Source organism: Dermacentor albipictus, chromosome 6 (assembly GCF_038994185.2).
Source record: "Dermacentor albipictus isolate Rhodes 1998 colony chromosome 6, USDA_Dalb.pri_finalv2, whole genome shotgun sequence".
In the NCBI taxonomy this organism is placed as follows: domain Eukaryota; kingdom Metazoa; phylum Arthropoda; class Arachnida; order Ixodida; family Ixodidae; genus Dermacentor; species Dermacentor albipictus.
The window spans coordinates 139592082-139613955 of NC_091826.1; the positions used below are offsets into that span (position 1 = coordinate 139592082).

At 47.1% G+C, this 21874-nt stretch overlaps 1 protein-coding gene across 8 annotated transcripts in view; it reads left to right on the top strand.

The window, feature by feature from the left end:
- The window catches only part of LOC135896110 (G-protein coupled receptor-associated protein LMBRD2B), a 390673-nt gene extending 369318 nt beyond the window's left edge, over nucleotides 1–21355 (top strand). For 6 of the 8 annotated variants that reach the window (XM_065424452.1, XM_065424451.1, XM_065424453.1 and 3 more), the window contains one exon: nucleotides 16053–16501. The gene's annotated coding sequence lies outside the window, so the exon portion shown is untranslated. Of the gene's footprint in view, nucleotides 1–15302; nucleotides 16032–16052; nucleotides 16502–21086 lie in introns of those variants that run through there. The other 2 variants (XM_065424449.2, XM_065424447.2) reach the window with 2 other exon arrangements.
- The last annotated feature ends 519 nt before the right edge of the window (nucleotides 21356–21874 follow it).

Here is a 21874-nt window from a genome sequence, read left to right on the forward strand (position 1 = left end):
CTCTGCCATCAACACGTGCTGGTAGGCCCTGTTAAGATAAATCTTTGAGAATGCTGGTCTCCTGCAAGAGCGGCAAGTAGATCCCCAATCCTTGGAATGGGGTACTGGTCCATGTGAAGACAAGCATAGACAGTTGTCTTGTAACCCCTGCACAACAGATGCCGCTATCCTTCTTCACTACCAGTAACACCAGTGTCGTGAACTTGCTCGTGGTCACAGGCGTTATGATGCCAAATTTCTCAAGCTTTTGCAGTTTGGCTTGAACAGCTGGTTGAATAGTGAAAGGTACGCTTCTTGCCTTCAGATAGTTTGGGTACACATTTTCTCGCAGGAACAGCTCTGCACGCTTGCCTGAGATGCAGTGAAACCTCAGTGATACGAATCTCAAGCGGTCCCATAAAATATTCGTATCATCCAAAATTGATATCACCAAAAAGCAATTTAAATCAGCTTGTTAAAGAGCCAGAAACTAATCATCAGAAATTTATTCACAATGGAAGAAGTCCCGAATGTACTTCTGGGTTTCCTTTGCCAGATCAACTAGCAGCTAGTTCTGGAAGCTGTACGCAAACTTGACAAAACTGACTTCACGAGAATGTTGAATACGGTACAGAGTGCGAGCTTCACGAGCGGCGAAACGATGTGGGCAAAACTGCTAGTGCCGGACCGTTCCCACTCTGTACGGTGCATGCAGTTGCCGCTGTGTTATCAGCTGCCTTCGGCCAGCCTCTCCCCGCACTACGAATACGGAAACAGTCTGCCTGCGGACCCACCTTGGCGTGCTCGGCACAGCCTCCTCACCACTTTGCTGCCAGCAGTCGCAACTGTCATGGCTCTCTCATTCGTATCACCCGAACCGGTGCAAGGGGAGATCTGAAATGTGGCTCATAGTATACAGCGCGCTTCGCCCCTGAAATGATACAAATTCGTATAACCCCGAAATTCGTACCAGCCGTGATCGTATCACCTAGGTTTCACTGTAGTGCAAGTCTGTCTTTGAAGCGATCTCCATACCTCTGCAATAGTGCTTCCTAATGGACCTTGTCATGTGGGTGAGAGCAGTTTGCAGGAGCTAGCTAGTTTAAGGCCAAGGTGCTGTTCCAATTCAGACGAATCGTTCGATGCCAGTCTCAGCTGAAAAGGGGAAGTCTACTTCTGCCTGTGACGTACAGTGGTAGGATCTCAACTTGATCGTTGTGGCGGACCTCGACATTAACTACACCTTTTAGCATGACAAGTGCTCCCATGTATGTGCGGAGCTTCAGCGAAGTCGGAGAAAGCTTCTTGTTTCCATGCAACTTCTTGAATTGCGGTAGTGGGATGATGGACACTGCGGCACCAATGTCTTTTCCCATTAAAAGCGGCTTTTTGTCCACTGTCACTTCGAATGTAATTGGGTTGTGGCCATGACTCTTCATGGCATTCATGTCAAGAAGGCTGTTGCCGTCCACCTTTGCAAGTATTTTCATTTTCTTCCAGGATTTTTCTTTGTTCTGTGCAGTGCTGCAGCAAGCTCGCTGAATGTGCCCTTTCTAATGGCACTTGAGTTACATATGTCTTATGTGCGGGCAGCTTCTGCTCACATAGCTTGGGGAGCCACAGTGAAAACATCTAGCAGTCGATGTGCGCTCTTGGCTGCCTGGCGTTTGCAGGTATCCGACACCCTCGGCTGGCATTGAGGCTCCTCTGTTTACGTGGACCTTGTATACATCTGACACCTCTCCTTCAGGTGCACGTTGGGTGGCAGTGCTCTTGGTTGCGGGTTCCATGGCGAGGGCTTTCTCGATGGTGCATTGGATCATCAGCCACTTTCCTTCTATAAACAGGACAGGCTGTATATTTTCACACTTAAGGTAGCAAACAGAACGATCACGCAGTGCGTGGTCAAGAAAAGTTTCGAAATTGCATGTTTTGGCCAAGTTCTGCAGTTCAGCAACAAATTCAGCGATGGTCTCACTGTCTGATTGCGACCGCTTGTAGAATTTCATCCGTTCTGCGATGACGAAGGTCTGTGGCACCGGGTGTTCTCTTAGCAAGCCCTTCAGTAAGTCGAATGTCCTGGTGAACGGCAGCTCTGGCGCTGACAGTGACTTCAGGAGAGCATATATATGTCTTGGGACCGATAAGGCTCGGAAAAGTATACACCTTATCATCCTTGGTGACTTGGTTTGCTTGCAAGTAGGAGGTGAGTCTTTCTTTGTACAGTGGCCAGTTGTTGGTGGACTTGTCATACTGTTCTAGGTGTCCCTGACGGCTCGTGCTCATTCTTGCCAGGGTGGCGTTCGCTGTGCTACTTGAGGTCTTCTGTTCTGGCTCACAGTCATTCCACGATGCTGCTTTGCTGAATTCCATGCTTCGTCAATCCCACCATCATCGCCAGTATTGTGTGCTCATGCATTGCACTTGGAGAAGAAGGCGGCATGGCACTTGGGTTAGCGAACAAAGAGCGGAATGGTGTTTATTACATAGAGTATGGCTACATAATGTGGGTGTTTCCCGTCTAAGACAGTGGGAAGCTAGGTCTTGCAGGTCTATATACCACTCTACAGGTGGCGTAGTGAGCGGCCATGGTTGCTTGATGTGGCTTTCGGAATGCTGTTAAGAGCAGCTAAAATGACAGCGGGAGTGCCAAAAGTTAGCGGTAAAGTGCACCCTTTCACCCTCTGTTTTAAACAGCGCCATCTGCGTATTGCTCTAACTCAGTTTCAAGGCTATTTGCCACACATTTGCATGTTCCCGCTCATATTGCTCACGATAGTTCCTGCACTCAGTCCACATGAAATGCAAAGCAGTACTTTCTTGTATGTATTCCAAAGCACCTATGTATACAGGGTAAAGCTAAAGTTTTTCACTAAATGTCATATGGCTTTGGTGGCTCTTTCATCAATGCCTATACCAAAATTTGAGTGGATCATTCTGCTACCACTCCATTCCTTCTAAGAATGGATCTGTTTTTGCACATTCCACCTGATTGTCTCATGGTGTGGGAAGAAATCAGATGTGACATTGTAAAACCAACGCAGTGAAATATTTTGTTTTAAAATAAACAGCTTACTGCGAGCCACTCGTCATAACACTCGCTGTTAGAAGAATAGAACCTGGCTTCCATGAGAAAATTTGCATAGACAGGCAGGCTGCACTGGGCAGCTCTAATGTGACACATTGTGCGACCCCATTCACTCACCAAGGTTGGCTGCCTCACTGCTCAGCAACGGTTATTACTTTGTGCCTCCACACTAAGAGGTGGTTTACGTTATGATGACGCGTCAAGTTCTCCGGTTCATCATTAGTCAAAAACAACCTTGCCAAATACCTTGATGACCCTTGGGTTTCACCTACACGAGCGTAGTCGGGCGACCAAGAGCGCCTAGGCACCTGTGTCATGTGTCTTGAAGACCATGAAATTGGCTAACTCTCTTCTGTGTGCAGGTTCATTTACCAGTTCTCTTCAGCTTTATTAGTCATCAAAAAATTAGGGGATTCATATTCTTATATGCTACTTTCAATGGGACCCATTATTTTGTAAACTATGCCTGGGTAAGGTTATAACACAATTTGTTATTTGCAGATAATGCAGTGCAGTTTTGGAGTAATGGCAGAGCACTCATATCACAGCCAGGAAGTTCTTGGTGGAAACCTAACAAGTCAAAAACATACCTTGCTAATTTTGTTTATGCTGCTTAAGCATGATGCCACAGAACTGGCCAAATTCCTAGATCATTTTCTTACATGATGTTGCTTCCTCTTGGTGTTCCTTTTTGTGTGGCGCGTTATTACCAGGCACAAGTTTCAAGTTGATCCAGATGACCGCAGTCACCGTTCAGTGAAAAAAATGTGGTGGTGAAAGTCCGCTCAAGTTCGGGCAGAAACTGCAAAGTGACATCAACCATGCAGGTGTAACTTGGGTGGCATCAGTGATCACCGCCAGTGAAAACCAAACAGACGAAAAAGCTGCCAACTGTGCTATGACTCCTCGCGGGCATTGCACTGTTACTACAGCTAGTGTGTGTGGTGTAGTTCTACTACCGTAAAAACCAGAATATAGATTAGACCAGAATATAGATCCACCCCTCCCCCCCCCCAATCTTTAATTCTTAATTAAAGAAAGAAGAATCGCTGAATCACTGACATTCTGGTTGCTGCACACCAGGACGCTGCTTTTGGCTCCTCCAGTTTCAGATGCTTTTCTTATGATGCTTCAAATTCACGCTGTGCTGCCAGGTTGCCATGAGCTTTTGCATATTCTGTCACTTTCTTCTTGAAGTCTATGGTGAACTGCCATTGGCTAACACTCATTTTCAATGAATATTGAAAAAAAAAGCACAGAACCAACACAACTTTGTAACAGGTGCTACAGGACAACCAAAACAACCAAGCTGCCCATTGTTGCAAGTCTCCTATAATTTTTTTCCACCATGACGAATATATAAGACGGGGGTCGACTTTTTGCCGCGGGTTCTTGCAAAAAGTTCTACAGTTGGCATTTCCGCCTATCTAACGAAACCCATTTTTACGAAGTTCTCGATCTAACACAGAAATTTTAATTCCCTGGCAAGTACCCACAAGGTTCAATGTTGCCATCAACTCAAATTAAAGAAACTAGCTTGCATTAAATCAGATTTAACAAAGCTTTTCTAGAAATAAAGGAGTAAAAAAGCTGTGATTTCTTTATAACTTTGACGCAGATGGATCTTTCTTCAAGAATGCGCTCAATGCTATTGACATATAACATCTAAGCACCCTAGTCACACCCCTAGCTTTACTTTGACGAGGCTGCATGCTGCACCTATGAACAACGTACTCAGCAGTCGCTAGCATTCTTACTTACCAGATGGCGCTAGGGGCAGCAGTAGTTGGGCCGCCCTAGTAAACTTGTTACAAGCGCAGGTGTGAGTTACTGGCAAATACAATGCCGCAGTACCTTTTAGGTGCCACTACGTTACAACTTCAGATTTCAAAGGATTGAAAAATCCCTTACTCAATTTTCGGAACTTCCCGATTTAACAAAATAGTTCAAGCTTGTTCATCACTTTGTTAAACTGAGTTTCAGCTGTACCTATATTCCAGTTTTTATGGTAGAGTGTCACCCCACTAGGCACTGCACAGGAGCTGCCAGGAACAAGTGAGTGGTAGCTGCCATTTTGGCGCAGTACCCACCACAAAAATCACTGGGTGCTGACAGGAACAGTAGACTGGGATGACTGGCAGCCAGGTTAACAGCAGCAGCCGGAGTGACCATCCTTGACCAGAAGCTAGAGCTTGATTATGCGCACCAGCCGCAGCTTAAGCCAGCAGGAGGCACGGCTGGCATGAGTCTGTGGCCCCCAAGGCCGGAGTGTTCAACAGGACCAGGGACAGCAAGCCTCGGAGCAGCAACAGACTGGCATAGTTGGACCAGGGACAGCTGGCCTCATGGTCAGCAAGACTGGTGGCACAGTGAAACCATGCGCAGGGAGAAGACTGGACGATGCAGGGGAACAGACAGGAAAGCCCATGAGGCATAGCTGGCTTGCCAAATAAAGATGCTTGCCCAGCTGATCACTCAACAAGGGACGTTTGCCAGGCTAAGGCTTTGGCAACACATAAGAGGGTATACTAGGCCACAAGGGCCTGTCACCGCTTTGATGTGCACCTTTGCACTGTAGCTGCATTTCTCCGTTCACCGGCGCACTAGGAAATAAAGTCCGGCTACCAGCTGGTAGAAAGGCTGCCTAGGTGTGTTTCCACAGGTTGTACAGGTGTCATTGTCTGGGGCCAGCTGTGTCACGATTTGCCTGCGAATCGTTGAGTGCCTCCCCCTCACCCCAGTTGCTGCTTCTGGCAACGAAAGGTTTGAGGTCCGAGACGTGAACTGGACCGCCGGCTGGTCTACCTTGGGAGTCAGCCAGCTTGTATACCAGAGGGGACATTTTGGTATCCGCACGGTACGGGCCCAACCGTTTGGCCAACAGGCAGGCAGAGATGCCTTTGGCAGCATCACTCAAGACATGATTGCATCGAAGGTCGAGACCGTCGAAACAGTAGTGGACGTCCCAATGGGATTGGGCCTTCTGTCTAGCTCGCGCTTCTGCCAGGTTGGAACGAGCCAGGTCATGAGCCACGTACATCTGTGAGCGCAGTTCTGCCATGTAGCTGGAAAGGCCAGCTTTTGTGGTGCATACCTTGCTGCTGGTCCGCAGAATGCGGTCCATGGGGCTTGGCAGCTCTCTCTCGATGTTGAGGAAAGCGAGCATGCAACCAGTCGAACAGTTCACTGTGGGTCACAAGGAGAAGCCTATCATCAAGACGGACATTCCAAGCCCTGTGTTGCTGGGCAAAGGCCGCAAGCAAGGGCTTGCGGTTCTGGTTTATCCACTTTGTCCGGTTGGCCTGTGGGTGATACGTGGTTGTCTTGTGGTGCTTAATGCCAAAGGCGGCACATGCATCCACAAATACCTTGACCATGAAGCAGAACACGTTCTCTGATATCAGCTCCGCCAGAAAGCCGAAGTGGTTAAAGACCTCAATCAATTTATCACAGATTGCGCATGCCATTAACTTCCAGTGGGGAAAAAGTTCAACCCGTTTTGTGAAGCGATTTTTGACAGCCAGGAGAAAAATGTAACCTCGCCGGCTTCTGGGAAAGGATCATATAATGTCACGGACCGTGACTTACCGGAGTAGCTGGATGTCGATTGGTTGCACAAGCCTGGGGGGTTCCCATATGAGACTTCACACATTGGAACACGTGGCACGAACGGGCATAGTAAAGAGCATCACGCTTCATGCATGGCCAGGTAGTGAAGCGGCATAACTTTCAAGGCCACTGGCATGTCGAGCCAACCGCGAGTCGTGCAAATAGCTCAAGGTGGCTTCCTTAGACTGCAGGGTATCACCACTTTGAATGACTTCTGGGGAGCCTCCTCAGATGGAATATAGCGAAGGAGAACTCCATTGGCATCAAGCACGTATCCAACGTGCCTGCAACACTACCAGCTGCATTGCACTCAGTGCCAACAGCTATACCAGCAGTCCGTGTGCGCTCGATGGCTTTGCCGCTCCGCTCCTCTTGGGAGCTCGACTCTTTGAGCCCATGAATGGTTTCTCTAAAAATGGATTTCTCTGCTATGCCTTTAGTAGCTCTTGCCTGTTGAAGATGATACCAGGGGAGGTAACAAGGTCCACCAGGTAAACGTCCTCTACCAAGGCTTTCAGTCCGGGGATCACTACGCTGTCGGTAATCGCGCCATTAGAGCCATTGGTAGGGTGCCTCGATAGCACGCGCTGACATTGAGGCACCCTAGCCATTGGAGACACAGGCTCCGATCTCTATGAGTGCCTTAAGTTCATGCTATTCGAGTCATCTGAAACAGAGACTCCGGTCTTTGCTGAGTACATGGGCTTGGTGCCTTTCAAGCCATCGGAGACTGAGGCTTTGCTCTCTACTTGTTGCAAATTCCGACAGTGGTGGCGGACCAAAGGGTCACATGCCGAAATGGGGGCGAGCGACACAGCATCAGCCACCACATTTGAACTCCGTTTCCGGTAGTGCACAACAGTCTTATTGCTGCAGTGTCAACACCCAGTGCATGAAGCGGCCTAAGGGCTCGTGCAGGTGCTTCAACCAGGTGAGTGCCACATGGTCCGTCTCCACCACAAACTGCACTGCATCAACATTGCAGTCCAATTTCTGGAGAGCAAAAAATATAGTGAGACACGCCCTTTCAGTCACACAGTGGTTGCGCTCGGTGGCGTTAAGTGACCAGCTGGCAGAGGCGACTGATTGGAGGATGCTGTCGTGCTCTTGAAGCAGCACAGCCCCAAAGCCCAGCTTGGACAACTTCTTGGACAAGTCTGCTTGGACAACAAACTCCCTGTTACGGTCAGGCACCTTCAGTTCAACTTTGGCCACTATAGCTTGAGATCGTGCAGGAAGGACACCCTCCTTCCTGCTCAGGACTCCTGCTCCAGCGTGCCAACTTTTTCATCAGTGCAATCAAGGGCGCTTGGGGAGCGGCACAGTTCAGGATGAACTGTCTGTAGTAGTTCGCCATTCCCAAAAAGCGCCTAGACCCTGAATGTTCGTCGGCATCGGGTATTTGAGGATAGTGGAGATATTCTCTTCGTACGGCAGAACATGACCCCTGTTGATCATAAAGCCCAGTAGGGAAATGTGAGTCTCAGCTACTTGGGCTTTTTCAGGTCTAGAGTCAAACCCATGACACGCAACCTCTCAAGGACATCCTCCAGGTGGCGCAGGTACTCCTCAAACGTTCAAGGGGACAGTTCCGTGTCATGGAGGTATGCGAGCGCATAGTGCCACTTAGCATCCCCAAGAATACGGTCAGTCAATGTCTGGTCCAGAGCCGCCAAATAGCATACAAACTGGTAAAGGCCTCAATGAGAGGTGAACGCAGTTTTCCCTGCATCAGCCAGCTCCATCTGAACATGCAGGTATGCTAGCATCCAGAGGGGTGAAGTAACACGTATTGCCTAGATTAGCCACAATTGAGCCCACATTAGGCATAGGATAAGCGTCCTTTCTCGTGACCTCAATCAGCCAGTGGTAGTCGACACACAGCCGAAAAAAAGCCAGCTCTTATGGGGTTCATTACCACCAGAGAATCCCAAGGACTGTTCGAACGTTGAACAATAAGCTCATCCAATGCCTGGTCAATTGCCTTTCTCTTTGCCACAATAATGGGGCAAAGGTTGCATTTACACGCCATTGTCGATGCAATGTCGCACAAGGGATCTGCAGCCCGGTCGTTCAGTGAACATTGCACTGAAACAAGTCACCAGCAATGACAGGCGTACCTTCCCATGCACCGACAAGCTGTTGGACAAAGGCAGCAATGAGCAGCCTGAGCTACTGCCTAAGGAGGTGGTTGTTGGGGTAGCCAGAACCTTTACCGCTGTAGCAGCGCAATGCTTGTGACAAAGCAGTTCGCACTGATAATTTTCTGCTGTGCTGGCCAAGGGGCCAGCGTCTGGTGTATGAGGGACCGCCGTGGCCAGCAGGAGTGCATGCAGCAGAGGGTTGCAAGCGGTCAGAAGGGCCTGCCCTGTAGCCTCCACTTGCAATGTCAATCACGATACCTGTGCGTGTGAGGAAGTCGCGTCCCAGAATTACGGGTGCGGAAAGACTAGAGAGATGCACAAAGCACTGAAGGTGCACTCGATTCTCCCAGCACACAACTGCACAAGGCAGCTGCACTGCTTGCGGGGTGGAAGGAAGTGCTGCAGGCACAAATGAGCCATAACCTCTTCGCCAAATGGTGAGACCGAAGCGCCGCTATCCAGCAACAGCACAAACTGTCGACCAGCAATCGTAAGGTCAATGAAAGGTGCTGGCGTGCGAGATATTCAGTTCCAGTGTGACATGCAATTGGAGCCAGAGGTTGTGTTGCACCACCATGCACTACTACTGTTGCCGCCTGTGAGGGGGAGCTTACCGGCGGCTCACGTTGGTTCTTCATTCTATGGGCTCACGGCCTCACGCCGTTCCCCAATGGGCGAGGAGGCTCTTGCATCGGGTGGCATGCATTGCATGTTCAGGCAATATAGCCGGGTTCATGGCAATGGTAGCAGACAATGCCTACATCCGACTGAGGGGGCCTGGGCATGTCTCAAGCACTAGGCGGTTTCCGTTCGACAGCCAAAGGGGCAACAGTGCCCAGGAGCACTGTTCTACCCCACACGGCTAACGAAAATGGGAACGCATGCACACCCCTGCGCACGAGGGCAAATCTGATCGCGTCGCCCCTTTGGCTGGCAAGTAGGGATCGAGAGCATGGTCAGAAAGGTCTTGCGCATCACTGTGCTCTCGTGGCCAAGTCCATTTTGTATTTTGGGGAATTACGGGGCGATGGGTCACCATCAGCCCATGTGCAACGAGGTTCGAGAAGTGGACGGCCGCTGTTAATAAGTTGCCCTGAATCTGCTTCACATTGGGGCTCACCCTGTGAGCAACGGTCAGGAAAGGGCATGATGCTACTCTAGTCCACAACGTACAAAGGCACTATGGCATATGGTTCGTCAACTCTCCAACACGGGTTTATTCACCCAAGGTACAATACAGTGCAACAGTGACGGTGCTTATGCTCAACGGCTCACCGCACGACTGATCAAGTATGCGTACCAAGCGCGAGAACGAGAAGTTGCAGGAGCAAAGGTACCACATAAACAACCCATTGCGTGCCTGTGAGCATCTGCCACAGCGATGAAGTGCTCATTGGAGGAGAGCTCGGGCGGAGAGGGTGCCTGGGGACTGCCACTCGGGAGGCCAATCAGGGTGCGTCCTAGTGACGTTTGCTTGCCCGATGACACAACCCTGGGAGGAAGAAGCACGGTTTACGCTGTAAATTAGCTCCAGCGCACTAGCCATGTCTGCCATGTTGCCATTATGACGGCGGTTCCTGGAGACCGAGCTGAGCACAATCCAGATACATCACGATGGACAAGCAATCTGTTCCCAACCAAAGAAGTTGCGAAGCCTTTACCATGGCGCATGCTAATCAGTCATGAGATGGTGAGAATTGCAGCTTCCGCACTGCTGTTTTGCAAAACAGAAACCATGACTAGCTGATTAAGTAGATAAAAGCATGTTGATGTAGTAAGCATATGTTTATTGTTCTTTTGATACCGTCAATAATTTGGTTAATTTGGACCAACGTTTAATAAGGCTTCGACTGGGGCTAGTTGGTATGACATCGTTCTGTTCACTGTGCTATACTGTTAAAGGACAAAAGGAGACTGACAAACATGGGCGCAACTTTCAGCTGTTTATTATTCACTAGTTCACATAAAATATATACGCGATAGGGTGATTGATAGAAAGTAAACAACATGAAATGAAAGTAATCTACGCACAATGACAAGTATAGCTTGATCTGACGCTCGTCTATGAATTTAAAAGCTGTTTCTCCCAGCACCACAGAAGGTGTGCTAATGCGGTTTCCCGAGCAGTTTTTTAGCATAAAATAGGCTTCCAAGATTTCATGTGCTTTTCATTAGACCTGCAGCAAGCCAAAGCCTTGGTTTCATTGACGATAGGCTTGCAGCCACATGGTGCATAGTGTAATTTCTTATGTAGATAGCTTCTTCTACCTCTTTGGTTCGGGGTCGGCAAGCTGCACGGACGTTCCGCGAGTGTGCCGATCCATGCTTCTGCGTGACTGTCTCACGAGGGCTCGTTCGAACGCGCCACCGTTTGCGTGACGTGTGAACGACCAGGCGTTGGGATACAGCATGGGGCGAACATATTCGCTCGTTAGCCGGTGGCGGTGAGTCGGACTTCCTAGATTTGTCATGCCCATCGGCATGTTTGGCATGTTTTGTAGATAGCAACTCGGCTAGCAGGTCTATGAAAGGTACAATAAATGCCCTTGTGTTTGTTTGCACTACTGTGTTGTAGTTCCTTTGTCCCAAGAGCACGGGTAAGAACACCACATCTGGCTGCCCAATGTGGACCTCTTGGGGCATCGGACGATAGTTTTAACAGTTTTGTTTCGTTCGAAACCTTTGTTTGAATGGAAGCGTAGAGCTAGCGTGTATTTTGATTGCTAGCGTCGGCGGCGTGCTTTCTTGAGCGAGGCGACGGTGGCTGTAGTGTGTCTGAACTTTTCAACATGCTAAGCCTTTTCGCAAATGATTTTTTTTAATGACATTCGTCGGTACGAGAGCCACATGGTCTACATCCTGGGAGAGCAAGGCTTAGCGCCTGCGGAACATTGGCAAGCCTGAAGCGAGTGAGTACGGAAGCCTCGTGGGTGGTCCGAATTTCTTATGTAAATAGCTTCTTCTACCTCTTTGACTCTGATGAAGTCGCGGCTCTGGGACCTGGGTGGCCGCGGGCCACGGGTGCCGCTACGGGCTAACTGGTATTGCAGCCTGGCACCGGGCACTCCGATATATACTGTCTGGGACGGTGGGCGCTGTCAACTCAGATGATGTGTGCACCGAGCGGGGAAGGGCCACATAACAGAGCTGACGTCTCCTCAAGGTTGCCTATATTGCGCCCATTTTAGGTGTTGTTTTCTGGGTACTAGTTGTTGTCAGGGTAGCGACGCTTTAGGCCTAAGGCTTTACGAAGCTGCCTGTTGCCCATGGAGGGACACAGCCTGGTGCACCATGGCGTTGAGGTGTTGCACTTTGCTCCCCTCATTCTAGTTAGCCTTGTACGAATTGAAATTACTCTTTCGACTCAAGGAAGTGAGTTTCGTTCACGTGAACTTGGCATCTGAGTAGCCACCCGATCTTTTGCTAGCCAAGTTGAACATCGTGCCACGTGGGCGATGCGCATGCAGAATGTCTCTCACTTGCACTACTTTAGTGTTTGCCGAGTGCATTTGCTGTTACCTGCACATCGTCTGTGCGGCTGCCCCGGACTACGATCGAGCCACCTTGGGCAATGGTGATGCTGTGGCCAGTTCAGTGCGCAACTTCGGCGGCAGAGAAAACAGCCGGCGGTCACCAACATCTACTGCGGCTCTCGCCAGCAGTGCGCGTCGGCGCGAGTGATGCTTGCTCGTACCGACTACGGCGTCGCCGTTTCAGGAGTACTGGCCTGGAATCATGCCGCCGAGTCTGCAGGGCTGCTGCTGTGACCAGTGGACGCTAGCGGTTTACCCAAGGACAATGTCGGCTCGCATGTTGTGGACAGTGTGGACATTTCCTCGGCGCGGCCACTGTTGCATGTACTACATTGTTCGCAAAGCATGCGTTGATGTTAGACCGTGTGACATGTTTCACCAGAATATGTAGTGATCTAAGGTTGGGGGGATGCGGGGATGTGCGACTCCCACGCGTCCCCCGATATGTTGTTTTCCCGCATAGCTCCCATCTCCTGTAATCTGGCTTCGCCGCGTGGCCTGGTGCCCGCGGCAGTCGGTGTGGTTGAAGCGCATTGCGAGAGCTGGCGCGAGTGTGGCTCTGCTAACGCCACCTAACAGTGGGGTTACTTGGGCGCCTAAAGGAAAAGGTTCTTCCTCTCTGGCTCGGTTTCGGCAAGAGGCGTGTACGCCCCACGCGTGCGCTGATGCATGCTTCTGCGAGACCGTCTCGTGAGGCCTCGTTCGGACGCGCCACCATTCGCCTGACCGTACACGCGAACGACTAGGCGTTGGTGTCCAGCATGGGGTGAACATATTCGCTCCTTATCCGGTCACGGTCAGTCGGGCTTCCGCAATTTGTCACGCACCCATCGGCATGTTTTGTGGATGCCTGCTAGCAACTCAGCTAGCAGGCATTGGTCTATGAAAGGTGCAATCAATGCCCTTGTGATTGTTTGCACTACTGTGTTGTCGTTCCTTTGTCCCAAGAGCATGAGTGAGAACCCCACACAGCCTATCTGCCCTATGTTTGATTTTCCGCATGTGAAAGTCATCTTGTCGACAATGTTATCGACACATTCCAAATGCCTGTCTGCATGCTTTATTTCACATTTGTTTCTGACAGATTTTTTTATGCTGTTATTTACTTTTTCTCATAGGGCTTTCATTTTTAAAGGAGGCACACATGTGTGTCAGTCTCTTTTTGTCCTTCGTGTAACAGTACAGCACAGTAAACAGCAGGATAATTCACTTTTTTTGGTCCCTTGAAATCTGAATTAATTAATTCTTACTGTATTAGCATACAGTGGTACATGTGTCCTCAGTGTAATAAAAACAGACTGCAAAGGGCTATAGTGATAATTCAAGAAACTGCACCTCCTTATCCGATAGCGACACTGAATACATGCTCATGTGCTTTTCTTTCATTCTTGCAATTTCTTAAGCCTCAATAATTTCTCTTGTCATCTTATACCCGTGTCACACAGGCATTTGGAAGGCCTTCCATCCGATAGTGAGTTGACTCAAAGGTCAAGTTCAAGCTGCTACGCAGGCAGTTTCGAAGGCTGCTGAGTCAATAGTCTCTCGAGTCAACGGAGCACCCTACAACTCTATCAAAATCTGGATGGCCTTTGGGCAATGGAAGTGGAAACAGCGCTAACATGCCCTCTCGTTCACAATGTGGTCTTACTCACGGTCAGAAAAAACAAATCAAACCAAATGCTCTAAAGATACTATATATAGAATATCATAGCAGCCTTATCATCTTGAGCCTCTGTCTCTCTGTCACCCTAGCAGCAGAGCAAGAGTGCAGTTATAGCGCACCATAGTGCACTTTGAAGTGTAAACACACCCCAAAATGGTAGCCGCATTGAGCGGTGCAAACGTTGCCGCAGTTTCGCTACTCAACAACTTAAAAACTAAACATATATATGTATGGCAATGTATAAACATATTTTTTAAGTGTATAAACAAACATGAAAGAAATTACAGTGCTTTTAAGTGGTTTTAGTGTTTAACTTTTCGTGACATGAAAACGAAAATAAAGGTTTGCAGCGCCACACAATTTTGCGAGAAATGCCCAAACCACTCAACGGCCTTTCAAAAGTGCCGTGAAGCAGCGCGCCAACTCCTTTGAGTCTATAGATTTGTGGCGTTTTGAAGGCCATCGACTGGAAGGCCTTCTAAATGGGTTCGTGTGACACAGGTATTACTTTAGGACCGATTGAAAATATATAGAAGTTTTTTCAAAGATCTGTGCACAGCTGCACTCTCAGCAATGTGTGCCTAAATGGCCCGAAGTAGCTTTTATAGTATTTTAACGATGCTTGCGTGCATGCTACTAATACATTGACATGTCTGACTAATATATGCTCTTTTGCCCAACAAGAGCATCGAATACAAAACGTTTTTACAGGATCCACAAATTGTTTGCAGTGCTGTATAAGGCAGATGGTTGTCTCGTTCTTGTCCGAGTTGACCTTCTTGTAGATGTCATTGCGCTGAGTGGGAAAATTATGTGGAAGAAATAGAGGCCAGGTGGACAGGACAGACGCTCATTTCTTGCAGAGTTTCTCCAATCATTCAGGGGCAGAAGAAGCTGTGTCAACTGCTGACTTTCTCGCTACCCACTGCAGGACTCAAACAGAGATTTAGTAAGACAAAATTGTATTACTGCACATTTTGGAGGTTTTGCAGGCGCAGGATGAGAATGGAAATTTAGGAGTAGGGTGAACTGAGCAAGTTGATAGATAAAGGAATGGAAACTGCCTTATTGCCTCTTGGCTCAGCACATTGTAATCATGAATCCATACCAACTAGCCTGCCAACTTGCTTTAGTTAAAAATTAGCTACCAGAGTGACGCTTGGTTGCTTTTCTGTTGAGGAAAGTGGATCACACAGCCGGTCAGTGGATTTCACCATCTGTTGTAAAACAATGCTCACTACTGGGGATTGCAACTAGACATGCTAACCATTTACTTTGTTGTACAGGGCAGCAGACGGATGGCATACATCTCAGCAGCAGGAAATACATATGGCGCACAGTGCAATTGTCGCTCACAGCTCAACTTTCAATGCGCACAAGAAAGAAGTCATGGCTGGACACCTCTGTCCAAGTGAATGCAGAGTCTGAAAACACAACACATACCTTGGCCAGTACTTACCAAGATTTCCTGCTCTTTTTGTAGGAATTTATAAATGGTTGCACCTTTTTCGTGTGTGAGCCTCGTGTTAGGCATAGCTGTGCCATGGTTTCTACTCATGTTTTGCAGCTGTGCAGGGGCTGCAATGTAATGATGCAATGCAATGTACCAGTAGTGACTAGAAGGCTAGGGCATGACAAAAAAGTGTAGCTACATCTTCGTTGTAAATGTAAAACCACAAACCACCACCAATAATAATAATGCACTGGTGTAAATGCTTACTAGTTAACTCTGTGACATTTCTAGTGCAGCAATTTAAATTGCATTCTGTGAGGAGCCCCCACCGTTTTCAACTACTATGTGCACTCCAAGTTGATTTTGCATCTATGCAAATTCAGTTGATGCATTCGTGTACAGACACCTACTGCATATTTGTGCATCATTTTCCTTTCCTGGTTGCTCTCTAACACTTGACACATCTCCATTAGCTAGGTATACTTTGTCAACAGCTATTGTTTCATGTATTGCATTATGGTTTGTTGCCATAGTTGCCAAAAGTTCCTGCCCATCTTTTCTTTTTCTGTTTTTGCCTTTGCAGGTGTTTGTGCCATACAACATTTTGTGACTGCCATCATGTTGTTTTCAAGCAAGAATTCTCAACACTGTTTCACTCAATGCCTTCAGCAGTGTATATAACAGTAGCTCTGTGTTACGTACCAACTGATGTGTAGACATGAATCCTGTTGCATGCACACTGTGTAAAAAGCTTCCTAGCTTTGTCATTGTCATTTTATAGGGATAAACTCATAGCAGAATGGTTTATAGTGACCATGTTCAATTCTCTTATTGTTACGCAGATTTATCTTTGAAACGGTGTGTCAGACCACTTGTGAAATCTGTTTATTCTTGTTATTTATGTCATGGAGGAAGTAATGAGTGTAACAGTGTTAATCAGGAAGCAAGAAATGTGATCTATTGTATTTATTGGCATTTTAGGTATGTATTATAGTGTGAATAAACATGCTCAGTGCAAGCGTCAGGTTGAAATACTTTGTCAGGGCTAACACTCTATTCTGCTTATCATGATACCTATAGCATACATCCAAATGAATGATGATGATCCCTGCTCGTCAAGCACAGTCCATATTCTTTTTTGCATATTCAATGGGTATTCTCTCCTTAACAGTACTAGTACAGCCATGCTCAACGACCATAACAATGCAACCATGCATGTTGGTGTGTTGAAAAGCAAGAATTGGCTATTCAGACTGGTTGAGCATACCTGCAAGCTTTCGTGTTACTGAATGGAACTGCTGCGACCAACTAATGTGTGGGGTGTGAAATGCTGTTGTTATACACAAAAATATCCACATCATGAAGTTGCTGCTACCATCTTTCCTAAAACAGTAGCACCTCATTGATGCATTCCCATTGTGATCGAGAACAACAAAATTACCCAATACAGTTACGATTTTCTGCCATTCATACATTCCTGCAAAACACAGTCTTTCAGCACTAACTTTTAGTACATTGCCAAACTGTTATGTTGTACATTTTACGGCCATTAGATTCCATGCAAACAAGAAAAGGCGTGAGGTGCATGATCAAAAACAGTGGTCGCCTGCTGCAGAAACTTCCCCTTAATACTCGCTTGCCCATCTCATATGAAAATGCCAGCACACACTGAGCTTCCTATTACAGTACCAGCAAATATCCTCCTGGGTAGTGACATGCCACATCCAGCTATCGCCACCAACCCTAACGCAATAAGCATCTTCAGCACGTGGAACGTAGTACCTTTGGAAGCACACTGCACGCTTTTGGTAGGTGATATCTCAAACGTGCCATCTTTCCTTGCTGCAGGTGGCACGAATTGATCGTGATGTTTCAGTCTAGCAGCATCATAGGCACCGTACTCCAGCGTTGCCCAGTGACTCCACTTCGTTTTGGTTTCCCATCACCCCCTTAAAACACTATGCAATAAGAATTGGACACGGTCTGGCTCAGATCGCTCAGGCCACAGCATCTCGATGCACATCAGCACCTCGTGTAGAGTGGGCACGTCAAAACTTCCTGCCCACTCAATGAAGCTCCTGATCCTGGCCGAATTCGAGGAGCGAAAACGTAAGCTTGCCGAAGTCGCAAAAACAACAATGCATGTCTTAGGCCGCTCAGGCTCAACCAGCTCGGCACATGTTGGGTCAAGCAGGAACAATTGGCACAAAGGCTCACATTATATAGAGTTTAACTTCAGGGAAGTTAACCCAAACCAACATACGACAATCAACTCAATGAGCTAGCTGTCGTTTTTTAGTGAGTTCGGATGGTACTTTTTCCCAGTTAGTACATTTTTTTCGCATTCTTTCCTAAATGTGTGAAGATGGTTCTAAATAAAATTCCCACTTCCACAAACCATTCTCACAGTTGGTTTTACTATGCCATCATTCCTGTTTAAAAAAAAAAATGCCAGTTATGGCAGTCTTTAGTAGACCCAATGGTAGGTATCGCTGGAGGAGCATCAGTTCTTTGGGCTTCTTCAAGGCAAAGCTTTCATTGCCTACCATTCCATGTTTTTGCCAAGGTCAGTCAGTATACCATTCCATGTTTTTGCCAAGGTCAGTCAGTCTGCTGTCTGTCGGTCGGTCGCTGGTTGGGCTCTTGCCGAGTAGATTCCCCTTCACTTAAATAAAATTAAGTGTGTCCAGTGAAGGCAGTGAAACATTGCCCCTCCCCCCACCCCGATGCTCTTAACAATTAGACCACATGTTAACACCTGCTACCTCTTTCACGCATTGATTATGATATCCATACTGTGGCACATACCCAGAACAAGCCAAGAAGCATGTACATGTATTAATGATTTACATGCAATGGCACACACTGGAGGGTTGGCCAAGAACTGGGCGCTACAATGGCACTAGCCCGGAACAAATTAAAGGGAAGTACATGTCGTGCCAATGCCAGCTAGCTCTTTGAGTTAATCACCATGTGTTGGTGACTAATTAGTGAGTAAGAACTTTAGTGTTGCCGGAACATATACAGTGAAAGAAAGTGGCCAGGAAGCAGGACCCCTGCCACCTATCAGCAGTGAAAATAGTGTGCCACACTCGTAACCACAACATCGAGAGCAAGGAAAATAAACACACCTTCAAGTGTCATCGTGCAAGTGATGCGAGGTTCCACACACAGATGTGTATCATGCTGGACGCACCTCTGCTAGCACGTATGATAGGACAATGTCGACACATGTTCTTGCAAAATTTATTGTGCACATTTGAATGCAGAAATTCAGTAGAAAATTATGCATACAACATAAAATTTAAGAAAAACACAAGTGCGATAAAGCACTAATATAAAAAAAGAGCCTGTCTCAATTTTCACAAAGATAATTCTCTTATCTCTTTTTTGCAAGGAATCAAGTGTATATTTGTAGTGAGTCATAGTAGTTTATAGTCATTGGCAAAACATGTTGAATGCGGTGCGCTCCATAGTGCTTGAGTGAAAATGTAATATGCCAAGGCAGGTTATATCGGAAGCGATGGGAAACAGATTTCGGTCAAGGTGCATCAGGTTGAGAAAAGTGTGATCTGCCCAGTGCTGCCTTCCTGTAAGAGCATAATAACTTGCAATTATACAAGCCTGATTTTTTAGCCATATCTAAGGTTTCTTAAAAAGATGACAAGTGTGCTCTAGAAAGGAAGCATTCAAAATCACCCAAACCAGCTTTTTTTTTGCAGCATTCTCAGTTTGCATATATTAATAGCTGTAGTTTTGCCTCATAGAAGCATGCAGTAACACAGACGTGAGTTAAAAAGGCCATTGTGTAGTAATCCTTCTTTGGGAGAATATGTCGATGACAGTTTATTAGGGGTGTGCGAATATTCGAAATTTCGAATACGAATCGAATATTTTCCTTATTCGAAGCGTATTCGATTCGAGAAATGCATATTCGTAAATTCCCGAATATTCGAGGACGGCCGAATAATGGTCGAAACGGCGAATATTCGGACAGACTGTGAATAATTTGGCAATTAACGAATTATATGCTTGCTCCACATTCTCCTAAAAACATGTTTATTCACTGAGAGCTTCACATGATCCGCTCATTATCTTTATGCTCTACATCAAGATGGCAAGTTGGGCCAGTTTGTTGGGATTCATAGTAAGGTTCGTTACAGCGCAACACAAAACAGGGACAAAAGAAGGTACAAAACGACGACACCGCGTTACAGCACTGTGATCTTAAGTGCTGCAACGAACCTTACTATGAATGTGTACGCTCTGTTCTAGTCTATCTGCATCAGGCCCGTGAGACATGATCAGTTTCGATTTTTTTTACCAAGCTTTATTCCAGGGCTCTTTCATAACAATATATGATGTACTTTCGGGCTTTGCAAATATGCGCAATAAAATATGCACCTAGAAAATGTTACCTGGACAAATGTTGTCACAGTGCATAGAGAGCCCTTACTTTCTGAACATGTTGAGCAGTATATTTTCCTTCGCGATAATCTGTAACAAGTGCTTACCTGACAGAGCATTACCTGACATTACCTCAGTGCATTACCTGTAATGAGTGCCTCTTTAACCTGAAGCAACCTCGTAAAATGCAATATTATTTTTAAAAGGATAATGAAGCTATTGTTACCTCGTTTTGCAATTTTTTAATACTACACATATATTCGATATTCGATTCGATATTCGAAGACAGTTTTTCGCCTTATTCGTATTCGATTCGTATTCGAAAATTTCAATATTCGCACACCCCTACAGTTTATTAATCCAACATATTTTCCTAATTTTGACATTATTGCTTTTATTTGTTCATTCTACGTGTTCAATAAAGATGATGCCAATTATTTCAATATGGACAGTGTATGGAGCTAGGGTAAGTTTCCCAGCTACTGCAGCCAGTGTTCCAAGTGCACGATACACTTTGCATTTGTTTCATTCAGTGCCGAGCTGCTCGCCTTGCACCAGGGATCAAGGCAAAACGAACTTGATTCAGTTGAGTACTTGATAAATATTTTGCCTGAAAGAAGGCTGCAGTCATAGCATAAATAATTGACAGTTGGTATTTATTTTTATGGTGTCGTTTATATATAGCAAAGAAAATAGGCACTGAAATACTCCCTTGTGGTACCCCTGCAGCAATTCGTCTCAAGCGCGACTTGCATTTGCCTATTTTGGCATACTGAAATCTTTTATCTAGATGAGAGCGAAAAAGTTGCAGAGAAACTTCCCGAAATCTGTATCTGTGATGCCCAATTGGTTCTTGTACTCAAAGGTTCTGACAGTTCTCATTGGCGGCACCTCCGAGAACCTATATATATATAATTGAGGACAAAGCCGTTGGTTTCGAAAACACACACAAACTTTTAATGGAACTAGAAAGAGGCTTAAAATAAATAGAAGGGAATATATAGAAAACATACAATAAACACTCAAATAGACATCACGGCGATAAGAAACACACTAGGGGCTAGTATGACGTTAAATAGTGCGCGTGTCCGGACTTGCCACGACGGCAGGGAGACACAGTCTCGACGCGGCGACAAGCTGACGAAAGGAGTGGCGCCGGTCTCACCAAAGGTCGGTGCATAGACCGGGACACGCTTGCTCTGGCTTGCAGATAGAAGGCAGGCGGCACGAGCACACGGCGGCGACGTTCTGGCCGGGCAGCTGGGCGTAGAGCTCGGGCCCGTAGCCTGACTGCTCTCGTCCTGCCCACGGGCGCAGAAGCTCGCCGGCCTTGAGCAGCTGGCGGCACACAGGAACGGGTTGGCAAGAGGCGCCGGTCGGGTGAAGTCCTGGTGGCTCGGGTCCGGAACCCGACGGCCCGTCTTCAACTCCCGGTCCGGTGGCCGATTTTCTCCTGGCGTCGCTTCCTGGAACTCTCCCGGCGTCTCCCCCTTCTGCCAGCGCGCCTCGCCTTTTCTTCCGCTCTGGCCGATTAGTCATTTTCCGATTGACTGCCTGACGCCCCGTGGTCTTTCCTAATTGGTTGGCTTTTCTTCGTTTAGTTCCTTTTGTTGCGCCGCGCGTTCACGTGCCGGACGCTCTTCGGCGTCGTCGTTTTCCTCCAGCACGGAACTCGCCTCGGCGCGCGCACTCCTTGGCGTCTGCTTCTGTCCGTCCCGATCACCGCACCATGTCGCGCACCACACATCACGGTAGCCATTCTTTCTAATATTATGGCATGATTGACTTGATCGAAGGCTTTGCTGAAGTCCAGTTAAAGTCCTCGTGTAATCTTATATTCAACGTTCTCTAATACAATCTTTTTGTGAAACAGCAGTGTGCTTTCTGTGGACCATTTTTTTTTTATCCAGACTGATGCTTTGTAAAGAGATTAAGTTTTTTTTTTACTAAATTGTCAATGCGGGTATTAATAACTTTCACGAGGTCTTTCTAAAAACT